This window comes from Pseudophryne corroboree, chromosome 5 (genome assembly GCF_028390025.1).
Source record: "Pseudophryne corroboree isolate aPseCor3 chromosome 5, aPseCor3.hap2, whole genome shotgun sequence".
NCBI lineage: Eukaryota > Metazoa > Chordata > Amphibia > Anura > Myobatrachidae > Pseudophryne > Pseudophryne corroboree.
The window spans coordinates 575528913-575550080 of NC_086448.1; the positions used below are offsets into that span (position 1 = coordinate 575528913).

A 21168-nucleotide genomic window follows, 5' to 3' on the forward strand; every position below is an offset into this window, starting at 1 on the left:
AACCATGGTAAGTCTACCATAACTCTCCTTATAATAACCCGAAAAAATAGAATATAAGGTATATCGTGAAATCCTGACGAATATGGCTATTTGGCCCAATATACGTAAAGTATTGTTATGGTGAAAACTCACTCTCAATGTACTCCGTCACTCCAGACTGGTGGTGACACAATTTGGTGATTTATATCCACATTGTGGAAACCTGCAGCTGCAGGTCTGCGCAGGACTATTCTTATTTGTTTCTATAATGTATGGTAGTGACACACATTTAAAGTTGTTAAGCAACCCAAAAAAAGAACAATAAACATATCAAACCAATGAAGAGGAAGAATGTGGCATACCAGCGTTACGCATACTGATCAAAAACATTTCTTCTCAAATATAAGCTATATGAACAATTAAGTCTACTGCCAAATATTAGATAACACCTATTTTATGTTTATTTTAGTTTACATTTTTACAGTAAGTCCAATATACTATAAAAAGAATATAACTATATATATATATATAGAGAGAGAGACATAGAAACCTAGAATTTTACAGTAGATAAGAACCACTTGGCCCATCTAGTCTGCCCCTTTTTTTCTTTCCTTTTTATCCTTTAGGTAATCTCAACCCTTTTTGAACCTTAATTGTTTGTAAGGATATTCATATGCCTAACTCAAGCATGTTTGAATTGCTCTACTGACTTAGCCTCTACCACCTCTGATGGGAGGCTATTCCACTTATGCACTACCCAGTGCCAGATTAAGGTCCACATGGGCCTGGAGCTGAGATTTATAACGGGCCTATTGTGTGCCTCGACAGGAGTTGTGACAAGTGCTGCAAGGTGGGTGGGGGGGGGGGGGTCCTAAATAAGGGACACAGACACCATTTACTGAAACAAACACATTTACTGACGGATGCCCATTACTAACAGATAGCACTTAATAACACAGACATCTCTTACTGACATAGATTACAGTTACTGACGCACACACACACACACACAACTTACTGACAGACACTCATATCTCCCAACATGACCCTCTCCAGGAGGGACACAATGCTCTGATCCTGGACTTTTCTAATCTTTATGATTACCAGCACCTGTGTTGAACAGGTTAATGGATAAGGTGTTTCAGCACAGGTGCTGGCAATAATACATTAAGAGGGAAGTTCAGGAGCAGAGCATTCTGTCCCTCCTGGAGAGGGTCATGTTGGGAGGTATGGAGATGCCTTACTGACACAGATACAACTTACTGACACTCATAGAGAACCTTACAGACACAGCTTACTAACCGACACTACTTACTGACACACACAACACAGACACAACTTACTGACACAGATACAACTTACTGACACTCATAGAGAACCTTACTGACACAGACACAGCTTACTAACCGACACTACTTACTGACACACAACACAAACACAACTTACTGACACAGACACCACTTACTGACAGATACCACTTACTGACAGACAATACTTACTGACAGACACACACACACACACATACAACACATATAAACTTACTGCCATAGAAACCACTTAACTGGGATGAGAGGAGACCTTATACCCTACACTACATCACAGACCGTCTATACCCCATGCTAAATCACGGATCCCTCTATACATTCCATTACATCACTGACTCCTCTTAACCCCACGCTACATCACTGACCCCTCTATACCCCACACTACAATACAGACTCTTCAATAACCTACGCTACATCACTGACCCCTCTATACCCCACGTTATATCACTGACCCCTCTATACCCCTCGTTATATCACTGGCCCCTCTATACCCCACGCTACATCACTGACCCCTTCTATACCCCATGCCAGTGCCGTAACTAGGCATTTTAGCACTGTGTGCAAGAAATGGCATTGGTGCCCTGCCCCCATGCAAGGTAGAGGCAGTGCACGCCGTAGGCGTGAAAAAAAAAAGGGCATGGCTTCACGGGGAAGGGGCGTGGCCAAAAGACAATACCAATTCATACTACAGTGCACAGTAGTCTCCATTATTCAAATTATGCTGCACAGTAGCGCCACTACACCAGGTAGAGCCCCTCTTGCACATTACAGCAGACAGTCCCCCTTTCTACACATTACGGCAGACAGCGTCCACTTTTTACACATTACGGCAGACAGCGTCCCCCTTTTTACACATTACGGCAGACAGCGTCCCCTTTTTACACATTACGGCAGACAGCGTCCCCTTTTTACACATTACGGCAGACAGCGTCCCCTTTTTTACACATTCGGCAGACAGCATCCCCTTTTTACACATTACAGCAGACCGTGTCCCCTTTTTTACACATTAGGGCAGACAGCGTCCCCCTTTTTACACATTACGGCAGAAAGCATCCCCCTTATTACACATGACGGCAGACAGCATCCCCCTTATTACACATGACGGCAGACAGCGTCCCCCTTTTTACACATTACGGCAGACAGCGTCCCCCTTTCTCTAACGTCCTAAGTGGATGCTGGGGACTCCGTAAGGACCATGGGGGGGGGGATAGCGGCTCCGCAGGAGACTGGGCACATCTAAAGAAAGCTTTAGGACTATCTGGTGTGCACTGGCTCCTCCCCCTATGACCCTCCTCCAAGCCTCAGTTAGATCTCTGTGCCCGAACGAGAAGGGTGCACACTAGGGGCTCTCCTGAGCTTCTTAGTGAAAGTTTTAGATTAGGTTTTTTATTTTCAGTGAGACCTGCTGGCAACAGGCTCACTGCATCGAGGGACTAAGGGGAGAAGAAGCGAACTCACCTGCGTGCAGAGTGGATTGGGCTTCTTAGGCTACTGGACATTAGCTCCAGAGGGACGATCACAGGCCCAGCTTGGATGGGTCCCAGAGCCGCGCCGCCGGCCCCCTTACAGAGGCAGAAGAGGTCCGGAAAATCGGCGGCAGAAGACCTCCTGTCTTCAACAAGGTAGCGCACAGCACTGCAGCTGTGCGCCATTGCTCTCAGCACACTTCACACTTCGGTCACTGAGGGTGCAGGGCGCTGGGGGGGGGCGCCCTGAGACGCAATAAAAACACCTTGGATGGCAAAAAAAATGCATCACATATAGCTCCTGGGCTATATGGATGCATTTAACCCCTGCCAGAATCCATAAAAAAGCAGGAGAAAAGTCCGCGAAAAAGGGGCGGAGCCTATCTCCTCAGCACACTGGCGCCATTTTCCCTCACAGCTCCGTTGGAGGGAAGCTCCCTGTCTCTCCCCTGCAGTCACTACACTACAGAAAGGGTTAAAAAAAGAGAGGGGGCACTAATTAGGCGCAGTATTAACTATACAGCAGCTATAAGGGGAAAAACACTTATATAAGGTTATCCCTGTATATATATATATATATATAGCGCTCTGGTGTGTGCTGGCAAACTCTCCCTCTGTCTCCCCAAAGGGCTAGTGGGGTCCTGTCCTCTATCAGAGCATTCCCTGTGTGTGTGCTGTATGTCGGTACTTTTGTGTCGACATGTATGAGGAGAAAAATGATGTGGAGACGGAGCAGATTGCCTGTAATAGTGATGTCACCCCCTAGGGGGTCGACACCTGAGTGGATGAACTGTTGGAAGGAATTACGTGACAGTGTCAGCTCTGTATAAAAGACAGTGGTTGACATGAGACAGCCGGCTACTCAGCTTGTGCCTGTCCAGACGTCTCATAGGCCGTCAGGGGATCTAAAGCGCCCGTTACCTCAGATGGCAGATATAGACGCCGACACGGATACTGACTCCAGTGTCGACGGTGAAGAGACGAATGTGACTTCCAGTAGGGCCACACGTTACATGATTGAGGCAATGAAAAATGTTTTACACATTTCTGATAATACGAGTACCACCAAAAAAGGGGTATTATGTTCGGTGAGGAAAAACTACCTGTAGTTTTCCTGAATCTGAGAAATTAAATGAGGTGTGTGATGATGCGTGGGTTTCCCCCGATAACAACGGATAATTTCTAAAATGTTATTGGCATTATATCCTTTCCCGCCAGAGGTTAGGGTGCGTTGGGAAACACCCCCTAGGGGGGATAAAGCGCTCACACGCTTGTAAGGGCTCTACCTTCGCCTGAGATGGCCGCCCTTAAGGATCCTGCTGATAGAAAGCAGGAGGGTATCCTAAAAGGTATTTACACACATACTGGTGTTATACTGCGACCAGCAATCGCCTCAGTCTGGATGTGCAGTGCTGGGTTGGCGTGGTCGGATTCCCTGACTGAAAATATTGATACCCTAGATAAGGACAGTATATTTTTGCCTATAGAGCATTTAAAAGATGCATTTTTATATATGCGTGATGCACAGCGGAATATTTGCCGACTGGCATCAAGTCTAAGCGCGTTGTCCATTTCTACCAGTAGAGGGTTATGGACACGTCAGTGGTCAGGTGATGCGTATTCCAAACGGCATTTGGAAGTATTGCTTTATTAAGGGAGGAGTTATTTGGGGTCGGTCTTTCAGACCTGGTGGCCACGGCAACAGCTGGGAATTCCACGTTTGTACCCCAGGTCGCCTCTCATCATGAGAAGACGCCGTATTATCAGGCGCAGTCTTTTCGTGGACAAGCGGGCAAAAGGTTCCTCATTTCTGCCCCGTGACAGAGGGAGAGGAAAAAGGCTGCAGAAATCAGCCAGTTCCCAGGAACAGAAACCCTCTCCCGCCTCTGCCAAGCCCTCAGTATACGCTGGGGCTTTACAAGCAGAATCAGGCACGGTGGGGGGCCCGTCTCAATGAATTTCAGCGCGCAGTGGGCTCACTCGCAAGTAGACCCCTGGATCCTTCAGGTGATATCTCAGGGGTACAAATTAGAATTCGAGACGTCTCCCCCTCGCCGTTTCCTAAAGTCGGCTTTACCGATGTCTCCTTCTGACAGGGAGACAGTTTTGGAATCCATTCACAAGCTGTAATCCCAGCAGGTGATAATCAAGATACCCCTCCTGCAACAGGGAACGGGGTATTATTCCACACTGTTGTGGTACCGAAGCCGGACGGCTCGGTGAGACCGATTCTAAATCTAAAATCTTTGAACACTTACGTACAGAGGTTCAAATTCAAGATTGAGTCACTCAGAGCAGTGATTGCGAACCTGGAAGAAGGGGACTACATGATGACTCGGGACATCAAGGATGCTTACCTTCATGTCAAAATTTACCCTTCTCACCAAGGGTACCTCAGGTTTATGGTACAGAACTGTCACTATCAGTTCAGACGCTGCCGTATGGATGGTACACGGCACCCCGGGTCTTTACCAAGGTAATGGCCGAAATGATGATATTCCTTCGAAGGAAGTGAATTTTAGTTATCCCTTCCTTGGACAATTCCCTGATAAGGGTAAGATCCAGGGAACAGTTGGAGGTCGGTGTAGCACTATCTCAGGTAGTGTTGCGGCAGCACGATTGGATTCTCAATATTCCAAAATCGCACCTGGTTCCGACGACGTGTCTTCTGTTCCTAGGGATGATCCTGGACACAGTCCAGAAAAAGGTGTTTCTCCCGGAGGAGAAAGCCAGGGAGTTATCCGAGCTAGTCAGGAACCTCCTAAAACCGAGCCAAGTCTCAGTGCATCAATGCACAAGGGTTCTGGGTAAAATGGTGGCTTCCTACGAAGCAATCCCATTCGGCAGATTCCACGCAAGAATTTTCCAGTGGGACCTGCTGGACAAATGGTCCGGATCGCATCTTCAGATGCATCAGCGGATAACCCTGTCACCAAGGACAAGGGTGTCCCTCCTGTGGTGGTTGCAGAGTGCTCATCTTCTAGAGGGCCGCAGATTAGGCATTCAGGACTGGGTCCTGGTGACCACGGATGCCAGCCTGCGAGGCTGGGGAGCAGTCACACAGGGAAGGAATATCCAGGGCTTATGGTCAAGCCTGGAGACATCACTTCACATAAATATCCTGAAGCTAAGGGACATTTACAATGCTCTAAGCTTAGCAAGACCTCTGCTTCAAGGTCAGCCGGTGTTGATCCAGTCGGACAACATCACGGCAGTCACCCACGTAAACAGACAGGGTGGCACAAGAAGCAGGAGGGCAATGGCAGAAGCTGCAAGGATTCTTCGCTGGGCGGAAAATCATGTGATAGCACTGTCAGCAGTATTCATTCCGGGAGTGGACAACTGGGAAGCAGACTTCCTCAGCACGACCTCCACCCGGGAGAGTGGGGACTTCACCCAGAAGTCTTCCACTTGATTAAAAACTCGACGGGTATTGCGCCAGGTCCAGGGACCCTCAGGCAATAAGCTGTAGACGCTCTGGTAACACCGTGGGTGTACCAGTCAGGGTATGTGTTCCCTCCTCTGCCTCTCATACCCAAGGTACTGAGATTGATAAGATGGAGAGGAGTAAGCACTATATTCGTGGTTCCGGATTGGCCAAGAAGGACTTGGTAACCGGAACTTCAAGATATGCTCACGGAGGATCCGTGGCCTCTACCTCTAAGAAGGGACCTGCTCCAGCAAGGACCCTGTCTGTTCCAAGACTTACCGCGGCTGCGTTTGACGGCATGGCGGTTGAACACCGGATCCTGAAGGAAAAAAGGCATTCCGGATGAAGTCATCCCTATCCTGATCAAAGCCAGGAAGGATGTAACCGCAAAAACATTATCACCGCAATTGGCGAAAATATGTTGCGTGGTGCGAGGCCAGTAAGGCCCGACGGAGGAAATTCAACTGGGTCGATTCCTACATTTCCTGCAAACAGGAGTGTCTATGGGCCTGAAATTGGGGTCCATTAAGGTTCAAATTTCGGCCCTGTCAATTTTCTTCCAAAAAGAACTAGCTTCAGTCCCTGAAGTTCAGACGTTTGTAAAAGGGGTACTGCATATACAGCCTCCTTTTGTGCCTCCAGTGGCACTTGGGATCTCAATGTAGTTTTGGGTTCCAAAAGTCACATTGGTTTGAACCACTTAAATCTGTGGAGTTAAAATATCTCACATGGAAAGTGGTCATGCTGTTGGCCCTGGCCTGGGCCAGGCGCGTGTCAGAATTGGCCGCTTTATCCTGAAAAAGCCCTTATCTGATTTTCCATTCGGACAGGGCGGAATTGAGGACTCGTCCTCAGTTTCTCCCCAAGGTGGTTTCAGCGTCTCACCTGAACCAACCTATTGGTGGTGCCTGCGGCTACTAGGGACTTGGAGGCCTCCAAGTTGCTAGACGTTGTCAGTGCCCTGAAAATATATGTTTCCAGGACGGCTGGAGTCGGGAAATCTGACTCGCTGTTTATCCTGTGTGCACCCAACAAGCTGGGTGCTCCTGCTTCTAAGCAGACTATTGCTCGTTGGATTTGTAGTACAATTCAGCTTGCACATTCTGTGGCAGGCCTGCCACAGCCAAAAATCTGTAAATGCCCACTCCACAAGGAAGGTGGGCTCATCTTGGGCGGCTGCCCGAGGGGTCTCGGCTTTACAACTTTGCCGAGCAGCTACTTGGTCAGGAGCAAATACGTTTGTAAAATTCTACAAAATTGATATCCTGGCTGAGGAGGACCTGGAGTTCTCTCATTTGGTGCTGCAGAGTCATCCGCACTCTCCCGCCCGTTTGGGAGCTTTGGTATAATCCCCATGGTCCTTACGGAGTCCCCAGCATCCACTTAGGACGTTAGAGAAAATAAGAATTTACTTACCGATAATTCTATTTCTCATAGTCCGTAGTGGATGCTGGGCGCCCATCCCAAGTGCGGATTGTCTGCAATACTTGTACATAGTTATTGTTACAAAAATCGGGTTATTATTGTTGTGAGCCATCTTTCAGAGGCTCCTCTGTTATCATGCTGTTAACTGGGTTCAGATCACAGGTTATACGGTGTGATTGGTGTGGCTGGTATGAGTCTTACCCGGGATTCAAAATCCTTCCTTATTGTGTACGCTCGTCCGGGCACAGTATCCTAACTGAGGCTTGGAGGAGGGTCATAGGGGGAGGAGCCAGTGCACACCAGATAGTCCTAAAGCTTTCTTTAGATGTGCCCAGTCTCCTGCGGAGCCGCTATCCCCCCCCCCCCATGGTTCTTACGGAGTCCCCAGCATCCACTACGGACTATGAGAAATAGAATTATCGGTAAGTAAATTCTTATTTTTTCAGAATAGAGAGAGAGAGAGAGATACTTACCATCGCTCCTCGTGGTGCCAGATCCCTCGGTGCAGGCAGGCGAGAAGGAGGAGGAGGGAGGGGGACTGGAGTCGCAGCAGTGCTATGTAATTGGTAGAGGCGCCGCTGCAGCAGTCCCCTCTCCTTTCGTATTGGCTGCCCGCCGCCGCTGTGAATGCTGGGATGAAGGAACCGCATCCCAGCATTCACAGTAGCGCCGGGCAGCCAATACGGAAGGAGAGGCGACTGCTGCAGTGGCACCTCTACCAATTACATAGCGCTGCTGCGGGTCCAGTCCCCCTCCCTCCTCCCCCTTCTTTGCTGCCTCCGGTTCTGCAGCTATCCTCACCAGCGTGGCGCACACAGCAGAGGCGGCATGTAATGAGTCAATTTGACTCATTACATGCCGCTGGCCGTTGCGCCCTCAGGGCAACTGCGCTGTGTGCCAGGCACACCTGGCACACACGTAGTTACGGCCCTGTCCCACGCTACATCACTGACCTCTCTATACCCCACGCTACATCATGGACCCCTCTATTCCCTACGCTACATAACCGACCCCTCTATACCCCTATGCTACATCACGGACTTTTCTATCCTCTACGCTACATCACGGGCTCCTCTATCCCCTACGCTAAATCGCGGACTCCTCTATCCCCTAAGCTACAACACGGACTCCTCTATCCCCTAAGCTACATCACGGACTCCTCTATCCCCTAAGCTACATCACGGACTCCTCTATCCCCTATGCTGCATCACAAACTCATCTATCCCCTATGCTACATCATGGACTCCTCTATCCCCTACGCTACATCACGGACCCCTCTATCCCATATGCTACATCACGGACCCCTCTATCCCCTACGCTACATCACGGAACCCTCTATCCCCTACGCTACATCACGGACCCCTCTATCCCCTACGCTACATCACGGACCCCTCTATCCCCTACGCTACATCACGGACCCCTCTATCCCCTACGCTACATCACGGGCTCCTCTATCCCCTACGCTACATCACGGGCTCCTCTATCCCCTACGCTACATCACGGGCTCCTCTATCCCCTACGCTACATCACGGGCTCCTCTATCCCCTACGCTACATCACGGACCCCTCTATCCCCTACGCTACATCATGGACCCCTCTATCCCCTACGCTACATCACGGACCACTCTATCCCCTACGCTACATCACGGACCCCTCTATCCCCTACGCTACATCACGGACCCCTCAATCCCCTACGCTACATCACGGACCCCTCTATCCCCTATGCTACATCACGGGCTCTTCTATCCCCTACGCTACATCACGGATCCCTCTATCCCCTACGCTACATCACGGGCTCCTCTATCCCCTACGCTACATCACGGACCCCTCTATCCCCTACGCTACATCATGGACCCCTCTATCCCCTACGCTACATCATGGACCACTCTATCCCCTACGCTACATCACGGACCCCTCTATCCCCTACGCTACATCACGGACCCCTCTATCCCCTACGCTACATCACGGACCCCTCTATCCCCTACGCTACATCACGGACCCCTCTATCCCCTACGCTACATCACGGGCTCTTCTATCCCCTACGCTACATCACGGATCCCTCTATCCCCTACGCTACATCACGGACCCCTCTATCCCCTACGCTACATCACGGACCCCTCTATCCCCTACGCTACATCACGGACCCCTCTATCCCCTACGCTACATCACGGACCCCTCTATCCCCTACGCTGCATCACGGACCCCTCTATCCCCTATGCTACATCACGGGCTCTTCTATCCCCTACGCTACATCACGGATCCCTCTATCCCCTACGCTACATCACGGACCCCTCTATCCCCTACGCTACATCACGGACCCCTCTATCCCCTACGCTACATCACGGACCCCTCTATTCCCTACGCTACATCACGGACCCCTCTATCCCCTACGCTACATCACGGACCCCTCTATCCCCTACGCTACATCACGGACCCCTCTATCCCCTACGCTACGTCACGGACCACTCTATCCCCTACGCTACATCACGGGCTCCTCTATCCCCTATGCTACATCACGGGCTCCTCTATCCCCTACGCTACATCACGGACCCCTCTATCCCCTACGCTACATCACGGACCCCTCTATCCCCTACGCTACATCACGGACCCCTCTATCCCCTACGCTACATCACGGACCCCTCTATCCCCTATGCTACATCACGGGCTCTTCTATCCCCTATGCTACATCACAGACCCCTCTATCCCCTATGCTACATCACAGACCCCTCTATCCCCTATGCTACATCACTGACCCCTCTATCCCCTACGCTACATCACGGACCCCTCTATCCCCTACGCTACATCACGGACCCCTCTATCCCCTACGCTACATCACGGACCCCTCTATCCCCTATGCTACATCACGGACCCCTGTATCCCCTACGCTACATCACGGACCCCTCTATCCCCTACGCTACATCACGGACCCCTCTATCCCCTACGCTACATCACGGACCCCTCTATCCCCTACGCTACATCACGGACCCCTCTATCCCCTACGCTACATCACGGACCCCTCTATCCCCTACGCTACATCACGGACCCCTCTATCCCCTACGCTACATCACGGGCTCTTCTATCCCCTACGCTACATCACAGACCCCTCTATCCCCTATGCTACATCACGGACCCCTCTATCCCCTACGCTACATCACGGACCCCTCTATCCCCTACGCTACATCACGGAACCCTCTATCCCCTACGCTACATCACGGACCCCTCTATCCCCTACGCTACATCACGGACCCCTCTATCCCCTACGCTACATCACGGACCCCTCTATCCCCTACGCTACATCACGGACCCCTCTATCCCCTACGCTACATCACGGACCCCTCTATCCCCTACGCTACATCACGTACCCCTCTATCCCCTACGCTACATCACGGACCCCTCTATCCCCTACGTTACATCACGGACCCCTCTATCCCCTACGCTACATCACGGACCCCTCTATCCCCTACGCTACATCACGGACCCCTCTATCCCCTATGCTACATCACGGGCTCCTCTATCCCCTACGCTACATCACGGACCCCTCTATCCCCTACGCTACATCACGGACCCCTCTATCCCCTACGCTACATCACGGGCTCCTCTATCCCCTACGCTACATCACGGACCCCTCTATCCCCTACGCTACATCACGGACCCCTCTATCCCCTACGCTACATCACGGACCCCTCTATCCCCTACGCTACATCACGGGCTCTTCTATCCCCTACGCTACATCACAGACCCCTCTATCCCCTATGCTACATCACGGACCCCTCTATCCCCTACGCTACATCACGTACCCCTGTATCCCCTACGCTACATCACGGACCCCTCTATCCCCTACGTTACATCACGGACCCCTCTGTCCCCTACGCTACATCACGGACCCCTCTGTCCCCTACGCTACATCACGGACCCCTCTATCCCCTACGCTACATCACGGGCTCTTCTATCCCCTATGCTACATCACAGACCCCTCTATCCCCTATGCTACATCACGGACCCCTCTATCCCCTACGCTACATCACGGACCCCTCTATCCCCTACGCTACATCACGGACCCCTCTATCCCCTACGCTACATCACTGGCTCCTCTATCCCCTACGCTACATCACGGACCCCTCTATCCCCTACGCTACATCACGGACCCCTCTATCCCCTACGCTACATCACGGACCCCTCTATCCCCTACGCTACATCACGGACCCCTCTATTCCCTACGCTACATCACGGACCCCTCTATCCCCTACGCTACATCACGGACCCCTCTATCCCCTACGCTACATCACGGACCCCTCTATTCCCTACGCTACATCACGGACCCCTCTATCCCCTACGCTACATCACGGACCCCTCTATCCCCTACGCTACATCATGGACCCCTCTATCCCGGACCCCTCTATCCCCTACGCTACATCACGGACCCCTCTATCCCCTACGCTACATCATGGACCCCTCTATCCCGGACCCCTCTATCCCCTACGCTACATCACGGACCCCTCTATCCCCTACGCTACATCACGGACCCCTCTATCCCCTACGCTACATCACTGACCCCTCTATCCCCTACGCTACATCACGGACCCCTCTATCCCCTACGCTACATCACGGACCCCTCTATCCCCTACGCTACATCACGGACCCCTCTATCCCCTACGCTACATCACGGACCCCTCTATCCCCTATGCTACATGACGGACCTCTCTATCCCCTACGCTACATGACGGACCCCTCTATCCCCTACGCTACATGACGGACCCCTCTATCCCCTACGCTACGTCACGGACCCCTCTATCCCCTACGCTACATCACGGACCCCTCTATCCCCTACGCTACATCACTGGCTCCTCTATCCCCTATGCTACATCACGGGCTCCTCTATCCCCTATGCTACATCACGGACCCCTCTATCCCCTACGCTACACACGGACCCCTCTATCCCCTACGCTACATCACGGACCCCTCTATCCCCTACGCTACATCACGGACCCCTCTATCCCCTATGCTACATCACGGGCTCTTCTATCCCCTATACTACATCACAGACCCCTCTATCCCCTATGCTACATCACGGACCCCTCTATCCCCTACGCTACATCACAGACCCCTCTATCCCCTACGCTACATCACGGACCCCTCTATCCCCTACGCTACATCACGGACCCCTCTATCCCCTACGCTACATCACGGACCCCTCTATCCCCTACGCTACATCACGGACCCCTCTATCCCCTACGCTACATCACGGACCCCTCTATCCCCTACGCTACATCACGGGCTCTTCTATCCCCTACGCTACATCACGGGCTCCTCTATCCCCTACGCTACATCACGTACCCCTCTATCCCCTACGCTACATCATGGACCCCTCTATCCCCTACGCTACATCATGGACTCCTCTATCCCCTACGCTACATCACAGACCCCTTTATCCCCTATGCTACATCACAGACCCCTTTATCCCCTATGCTACATCACAGACCCCTCTATCCCCTACGCTACATCACGGACCCCTCTATCCCCTACGCTACATCACGGACCCCTCTATCCCCTACGCTACATCACGGACCCCTCTATCCCCTACGCTACATCACGGACCCCTCTATCCCCTACGCTACATGACGGACCTCTCTATCCCCTACGCTACATGACGGACCCCTCTATCCCCTACGCTACATCACGGACCCCTCTATCCCCTACGCTACATCACGGACCACTCTATCCCCTACGCTACATCACTGGCTCCTCTATCCCCTACGCTACATCACTGGCTCCTCTATCCCCTACGCTACATCACGGACCCCTCTATCCCCTACGCTACATCACGGACCCCTCTATCCCCTACGCTACATCACGGACCACTCTATCCCCTACGCTACATCACTGGCTCCTCTATCCCCTACGCTACATCACGGGCTCCTCTATCCCCTATGCTACATCACGGACCCCTCTATCCCCTACGCTACACACGGACCCCTCTATCCCCTACGCTACATCACGGACCCCTCTATCCCCTACGCTACATCACGGACCCCTCTATCCCCTATGCTACATCACGGGCTCTTCTATACCCTATACTACATCACAGACCCCTCTATCCCCTATGCTACATCACGGACCCCTCTATCCCCTACGCTACATCACAGACCCCTCTATCCCCTACGCTACATCACGGACCCCTCTATCCCCTACGCTACATCACGGACCCCTCTATCCCCTACGCTACATCACGGACCCCTCTATCCCCTACGCTACATCACGGACCCCTCTATCCCCTACACTACATCACGGACCCCTCTATCCCCTACGCTACATCACGGGCCCCTCTATCCCCTACGCTACATCACGGGCTCTTCTATCCCCTACGCTACATCACGGGCTCCTCCATCCCCTACGCTACATCACGTACCCCTCTATCCCCTACGCTACATCATGGACCCCTCTATCCCCTACGCTACATCATGGACTCCTCTATCCCCTACGCTACATCACGGACCCCTCTATCCCCTACGCTACATCACGGACCCCTCTATCCCCTATGCTACATCACGGGCTCTTCTATCCCCTACGCTACATCACGGATCCCTCTATCCCCTACGCTACATCACGGACCCCTGTATCCCCTACGCTACATCACGGACCCCTGTATCCCCTACGCTACATCACGGACCCCTGTATCCCCTACGCTACATCACGGACCCCTCTATCCCCTACGCTACATCACGGACCCCTCTATCCCCTACGCTACATCACAGACCCCTTTATCCCCTATGCTACATCACAGACCCCTTTATCCCCTACGCTACATCACGGACCCCTCTATCCCCTATGCTACATCACGGGCTCCTCTATCCCCTACGCTACATCACGGACCCCTCTATCCCCTACGCTACATCACGGACCCCTCTATCCCCTACGCTACATCACGGGCTCCTCTATCCCCTACGCTACATCACGGACCCCTCTATCCCCTACGCTACATCACGGACCCCTCTATCCCCTACGCTACATCACGGACCCCTCTATTCCCTACGCTACATCACGGACCCCTCTATTCCCTACGCTACATCACGGACCCCTCTATCCCCTACGCTAAATCACGGACCCCTCTATCCCCTACGCTACATCACGGGCTCCTCTATCCCCTACGCTACATCACGGACCCCTCTATCCCCTACGCTACATCACGGACCCCTCTATCCACTACGCTACATCACGGACCCCTCTATCCCCTACGCTACATCACGGACCCCTCTATCCCCTACCCTACATCATGGACCCCTCTATCCCCTATGCTACATCACGGGCTCCTCTATCCCCTATGCTACATCACGGGCTATTCTATCCCCTACGCTACATCACAGACCCCTCTATCCCCTACGCTACATCACTGACCCCCCTATACATCACGGACCCCTCTATACCTCACACTACACTGTTAAATAGCAGTACATTAGAGAGCGGGGGGGGGGGGGACTCAACCACATTCAAAGTGAAGAAATACATTTCACTTTCTCATTTAAGGGTTATATATCATAGAGAGAAGAGCATATAAGATCTGTTATTTCAGAAGTGTGAAAAAGAAAAAACAAAATGTAACTGAATTATAATACAAATAAGTTTCATGTGTGTGAGATAAAGAGAGAGAGAGAGAGAGAGAATGATGTACCTATTTCTGAGTGCAGTCCACTGTCCTCCTTCTGTAGCTGCTTCTTCACTTGCCAGGAGCCGGCTGCTGGAGCTCCGCCCACATTTAGTAGCACTGTGGAGCTGCGGAGGCTGCCTGGGCTGGAAGGGGGAAGGAAGGGCTCAAGCTCAGTTCTCTTGTGCAGGGCACAACAAAGACCTTGGTACGGGCTGGGCGCATACATCTGGCTGGATGTCACTGTGTGTGCAATACCTCACAGTCTGACTACACTAGCCAGTAGCCAGCCTTAGGCCACAAATTATTTGACTGGCCAGAGGGCATATGTGCACGCTTGCTGCTCATCTCATCCTCACTTCCCCACTCCATAGCTCCTCCCCCCTTGTGTCGTGGCTCCTCCCCCTGACGGAAAAGGTCCCTTTGCCCCCTTGATTCTAGCATCTACCCTCCACTGACAGGAGGGGAGGCGGAGCAGATCAGGGGTGGGATAAAGCAGAGAGGCTGCAAACACAGAGTGGAGGCGGAACGCTGCAGACACTGAGCCGCCCCTATATTTTGCATACTGAACGTCAAGCTTCCCCCCCGCCTTCTCCAGACACCCACATGGATTACAGACAGCGCTGGTAGAATCCGTGAGTTTTGCAGGAAAACAGAAGAGTGGTACAGAAAACGCTTATCAAGTGTGCTATGGGCAACTTCACTGCAGCGGTCTGTGGGCCTATTTTCAATGGGGGACCTGCAGCTGCAGCTCCATCTGCCCCATTGTTAATCCGGCCCTGGCACTACCCTTTCTGTGAAGTAATTTTTCCTTAAATTTCCCCTGAACCTGCCTCCTTCCAGTTTCAGTGTATGTCCTCGAGTTCTAATACTTGATTTGAAGAATGTTTCCCTCCTGAACTTTGTTAAAACCCTTGGTATATTTGAAAGTTTCTATAATGTCCCCCCTTTCCCTTCTCTCTTCCAAACTATACAACCAAGCATATAACTATACAACCAAGAAATAATATAATATAATAAAATACCTTTTGTAAAAGGTATTTCTCTAACGTCCTAGTGGATGCTGGGGACTCCGAAAGGACCATGGGAATAGCGGCTCCGCAGGAGACTGGGCACAAAAGTAAAAAGCTTTAGGACTACCTGGTGTGCACTGGCTCCTCCCCCTATGACCCTCCGCCAAGCCTCAGTTAGATTTTTGTGCCCGAACGAGACGGGTGCAGGCTAAGGGGCTCTCCTGAGCTGCTTAGTGTAAAAGTTTAAAGTAGGTTTTTTATTTTCAGTGAGACCTGCTGGCAACAGGCTCACTGCACCGAGGGACTAAGGGGAGAAGAAGCGAACTCACCTGCGTGCAGAGTGGATTGGGCTTCTTGGGCTACTGGACATTAGCTCCAGAGGGACGATCACAGGCCCAGCCATGGATGGGTCCCAGAGCCGCGCCGCCGTCCCCCTTACAGAGCCAGAAGACGAAAGAGGTCCGGAAAATCGGCGGCAGAAGACGTCCTGTCTTCTATAAGGTAGCGCACAGCACTGCAGCTGTGCGCCATTGCTCTCAGCACACTTCACACTCCGGTCACTGAGGGTGCAGGGCGCTGGGGGGGCGCCCTGAGACGCAATAAAAACACCTTTTTTGGCAAAAAATACATCACATATAGCTCCTGGGCTATATGGATGTATTTAACCCCTGCCAATTTTTACATAAAAAAGCGGGAGAAAGGCCGCCGAAAAAGGGGCGGAGCCTATCTCCTCAGCACACTGGCGCCATTTTTTCCTCACAGCTCCGTTGGAGGAAGGCTCCCTGACTCTCCCCTGCAGTCCTGCACTACAGAAACAGGGTAAAACAAGAGAGGGGGGGCACTAATTTGGCATATAAATATACAGCAGCTATATTAGGGAAAAACACTTATATAAGGTTATCCCTGTATATATATATATAGCGCTCTGGTGTGTGCTGGCAAACTCTCCCTCTGTCTCCCCAAAGGGCTAGTGGGGTCCTGTCCTCTATCAGAGCATTCCCTGTGTGTGTGCTGTGTGTCGGTACGTTGTGTCGACATGTATGAGGAGGAAAATGATGTGGAGGCGGAGCAATTGCCTGTGTTAGTGATGTCACCCCCTAGGGAGTCGACAGCTGACTGGATGGTCTTATGGAAAGAATTACGTGATAGTGTCAGCACTTTACAAAAGACTGTTGACGACATGAGACAGCCGGCAAATCAGTTAATACCTGTACAGGCGTCTCAAACACCGTCAGGGGCTCTAAAGCGCCCGTTACCTCAGGTGGTCGACACAGACACGGACACTGACTCCAGTGTCGACGGTGAGGAAACAAACGTATTTTCCAGTAGGGCCACACGTTACATGATCACGGCAATGAAGGAGGTTTTGAACATTTCTGATACTACAAGTACCACATAAAAGGATATTATGTGGGGTGTGAAAAAACTACCCGTAGTTTCTCTATCGTCCTAGTGGATGCTGGGGTTCCTGAAAGGACCATGGGGAATAGCGGCTCCGCAGGAGACAGGGCACAAAAAGTAAAGCTTTCCGATCAGGTGGTGTGCACTGGCTCCTCCCCCTCTGACCCTCCTCCAAGCCTCAGTTAGATTTTTGTGCCCGGCCGAGAAGGGTGCAATCTAGGTGGCTCTCCTAAAGAGCTGCTTAGAAAAGTTTAGCTTAGGTTTTTTATTTTACAGTGAGTCCTGCTGGCAACAGGATCACTGCAACGAGGGACTTAGGGGAGAAGAAGTGAACTCACCTGCGTGCAGGATGGATTGGCTTCTTGGCTACTGGACATCAGCTCCAGAGGGACGATCACAGGTACAGCCTGGATGGTCACCGGAGCCTCGCCGCCGGCCCCCTTGCAGATGCTGAAACAAGAAGAGGTCCAGAATCTGCGGCAGAAGACTCCTCAGTCTTCTAAAGGTAGCGCACAGCACTGCAGCTGTGCGCCATTTTCCTCTCAGCACACTTCACACGGCAGTCACTGAGGGTGCAGGGCGCTGGGAGGGGAGCGCCCTGGGAGGCAAATGAAAACCTATTTGGCTAAAAAATACCTCACATATAGCCTCCGGGGGCTATATGGAGATATTTAACCCCTGCCAGAATCCACTAAAGAGCGGGAGACGAGCCCGCCGGAAAAGGGGCGGGGCCTATCTCCTCAGCACACAGCGCCATTTTCCTTACACAGCTCCGCTGGTCAGGACGGCTCCCAGGTCTCTCCCCTGCACTGCACTACAGAAACAGGGTAAAAAGAGAGGGGGGGCAAAATAGTGGCAAAAATTATATTATAAAAGCAGCTATACAGGGAGCACTTATTATAAGGCTATCCCTGTCATATATAGCGCTTTGGTGTGTGCTGGCAAACTCTCCCTCTGTCTCCCCAAAGGGCTAGTGGGGTCCTGTCTTCGTTAAGAGCATTCCCTGTGTGTCTGCTGTGTGTCGGTACGTGTGTGTCGACATGTATGAGGACGATATTGGTGTGGAGGCGGAGCAATTGCCAAATATGGGGATGTCACCTCCTAGGGGGTCGACACCAGAATGGATGCCTTTATTTATGGAATTACGGGATAGTGTCAACACGCTAAAGCAGTCGTTTGACGACATGAGACGGCCGGACAATCAATTAGTGCCTGTCCAGGCGCCTCAAACACCGTCAGGGGCTGTAAAACGCCCTTTGCCTCAGTCGGTCGACACAGACCCAGACACAGGCACTGATTCCAGTGGCGACGGTGACGAATCAACCGTATTTTCCAGTAGGGCCACACGTTATATGATTTTGGCAATGAAGGAGGCGTTACATTTAGCTGATACTACAGGTACCACTAAACAGGGTATTATGTGGGGTGTGAAAAAACTACCTATAGTTTTTCCTGAGTCAGAAGAACTAAATGAGGTGTGTGATGAAGCGTGGGTTGCCCCCGATAAAAAGATGCTAATTTCAAAGAAGTTATTGGCTTTATACCCTTTCCCGCCAGAGGTTAGGGCGCGCTGGGAAACACCTCCTAGGGTGGACAAGGCGCTCACACGCTTATCTAAACAAGTGGCGTTACCCTCTCCTGAGACGGCCGCACTTAAAGATCCAGCAGATAGGAGGATGGAAAATATCCAAAAAAGTATATACACACATACAGGTGTTATACTACGACCAGCTATAGCGACAGCCTGGATGTGCAGTGCTGGAGTAGCTTGGTCAGAGTCCCTGATTGAAAATATTGATACCCTGGATAGGGACAATGTTTTACTGTCTTTAGAGCAAATAAAGGATGCATTTCTTTATATGCGTGATGCACAGAGGGATATCTGCACACTGGCATCACGGGTAAGTGCTATGTCCATTTCGGCCAGAAGAAGTTTATGGACGCGACAGTGGTCAGGCGATGCGGACTCAAAACGGCATATGGAAGTTTTGCCGTATAAAGGGGAGGAGTTATTTGGAGTCGGTCTATCAGATTTGGTGGCCACGGCTACAGCCGGGAAATCCACCTTTTTACCTCAAGTTACTCCCCAACAGAAAAAGACACCGACTTTTCAACCGCAGCCCTTTCGTTCCTTTAAAAACAAGAGAGCAAAGGGATATTCATATCTGCCACGAGGCAGAGGAAGGGGGAAGAGACAGCAACAGGCAGCTCCTTCCCAGGAACAGAAGCCCTCCCCCGCTTCTACAAAAGCCTCAGCATGACGCTGGGGCTTCTCAAGCGGACTCGGGGGCGGTGGGCGGTCGTCTCAAGAATTTCAGCGCGCAGTGGGCTCACTCGCAGGTAGATCCCTGGATCCTGCAGATAATATCTCAGGGATACAGGTTGGAACTAGAGACAGATCCACCTCGCCGTTTCCTGAAGTCTGCTTTACCAACGTCCCCCTCCGAAAGGGAGACGGTCTTGGAAGCCATTCACAAGCTGTACTCTCAGCAGGTGATAGTCAAGGTACCTCTTCTACAACAAGGAAAGGGGTATTATTCCACTCTATTTGTGGTACCGAAGCCGGATGGCTCGGTAAGACCTATTCTAAATCTGAAGTCCTTGAACCTGTACATAAAGAAGTTCAAGTTCAAGATGGAGTCACTCAGAGCAGTGATAGCGAACCTGGAAGAAGGGGACTTTATGGTATCCTTGGACATCAAGGATGCGTACCTCCACGTTCCAATTTACCCCTCACACCAGGGGTACCTCAGGTTCGTCGTACAAAACTGTCACTATCAGTTTCAGACGCTGCCGTTCGGATTGTCCACGGCACCTCGGGTCTTTACAAAGGTAATGGCCGAGATGATGATTCTTCTTCGAAGAAAAGGCGTATTAATTATCCCATACTTGGACGATCTCCTGATAAGGGCAAGGTCCAGAGAACAGCTAGAGATGGGATTAGCACTGTCTCAAGAAGTGCTAAAACAGCACGGGTGGATTCTGAATATTCCAAAATCCCAGTTAATGCCGACAACTCGTCTGCTGTTCCTAGGGATGATTCTGGACACGGTTCAGAAAAAGGTTTTTCTCCCGGAGGAAAAAGCCAAGGAGTTATCCGAGCTTGTCAGGAACCTCCTAAAACCAGGAAAGGTGTCTGTACATCAATGCACAAGAGTCCTGGGAAAAATGGTGGCTTCTTACGAAGCAATTCCATTCGGCAGATTCCACGCAAGAATTTTCCAGAGGGATCTGTTGGACAAATGGTCAGGGTCGCATCTTCAGATGCACCAGCGGATAACCCTGTCTCCAAGGACAAGGGTATCTCTTCTGTGGTGGTTGCAGAGTGCTCATCTATTGGAGGGCCGCAGATTCGGCATACAGGATTGGATCCTGGTGACCACGGACGCCAGCCTGAGAGGCTGGGGAGCAGTCACACAAGGAAGAAACTTCCAGGGAGTGTGGACGAGCCTGGAAACGTCTCTTCACATAAACATTCTGGAACTAAGAGC

At 51.5% G+C, this 21168-nt stretch overlaps 1 protein-coding gene across 5 annotated transcripts in view; it reads left to right on the forward strand.

The window, feature by feature from the left end:
* Nucleotides 1–21168, forward strand: part of MBP (myelin basic protein) — a 384529-nt gene that overhangs the window by 192679 nt on the left and 170682 nt on the right. The window lies entirely within an intron of this gene.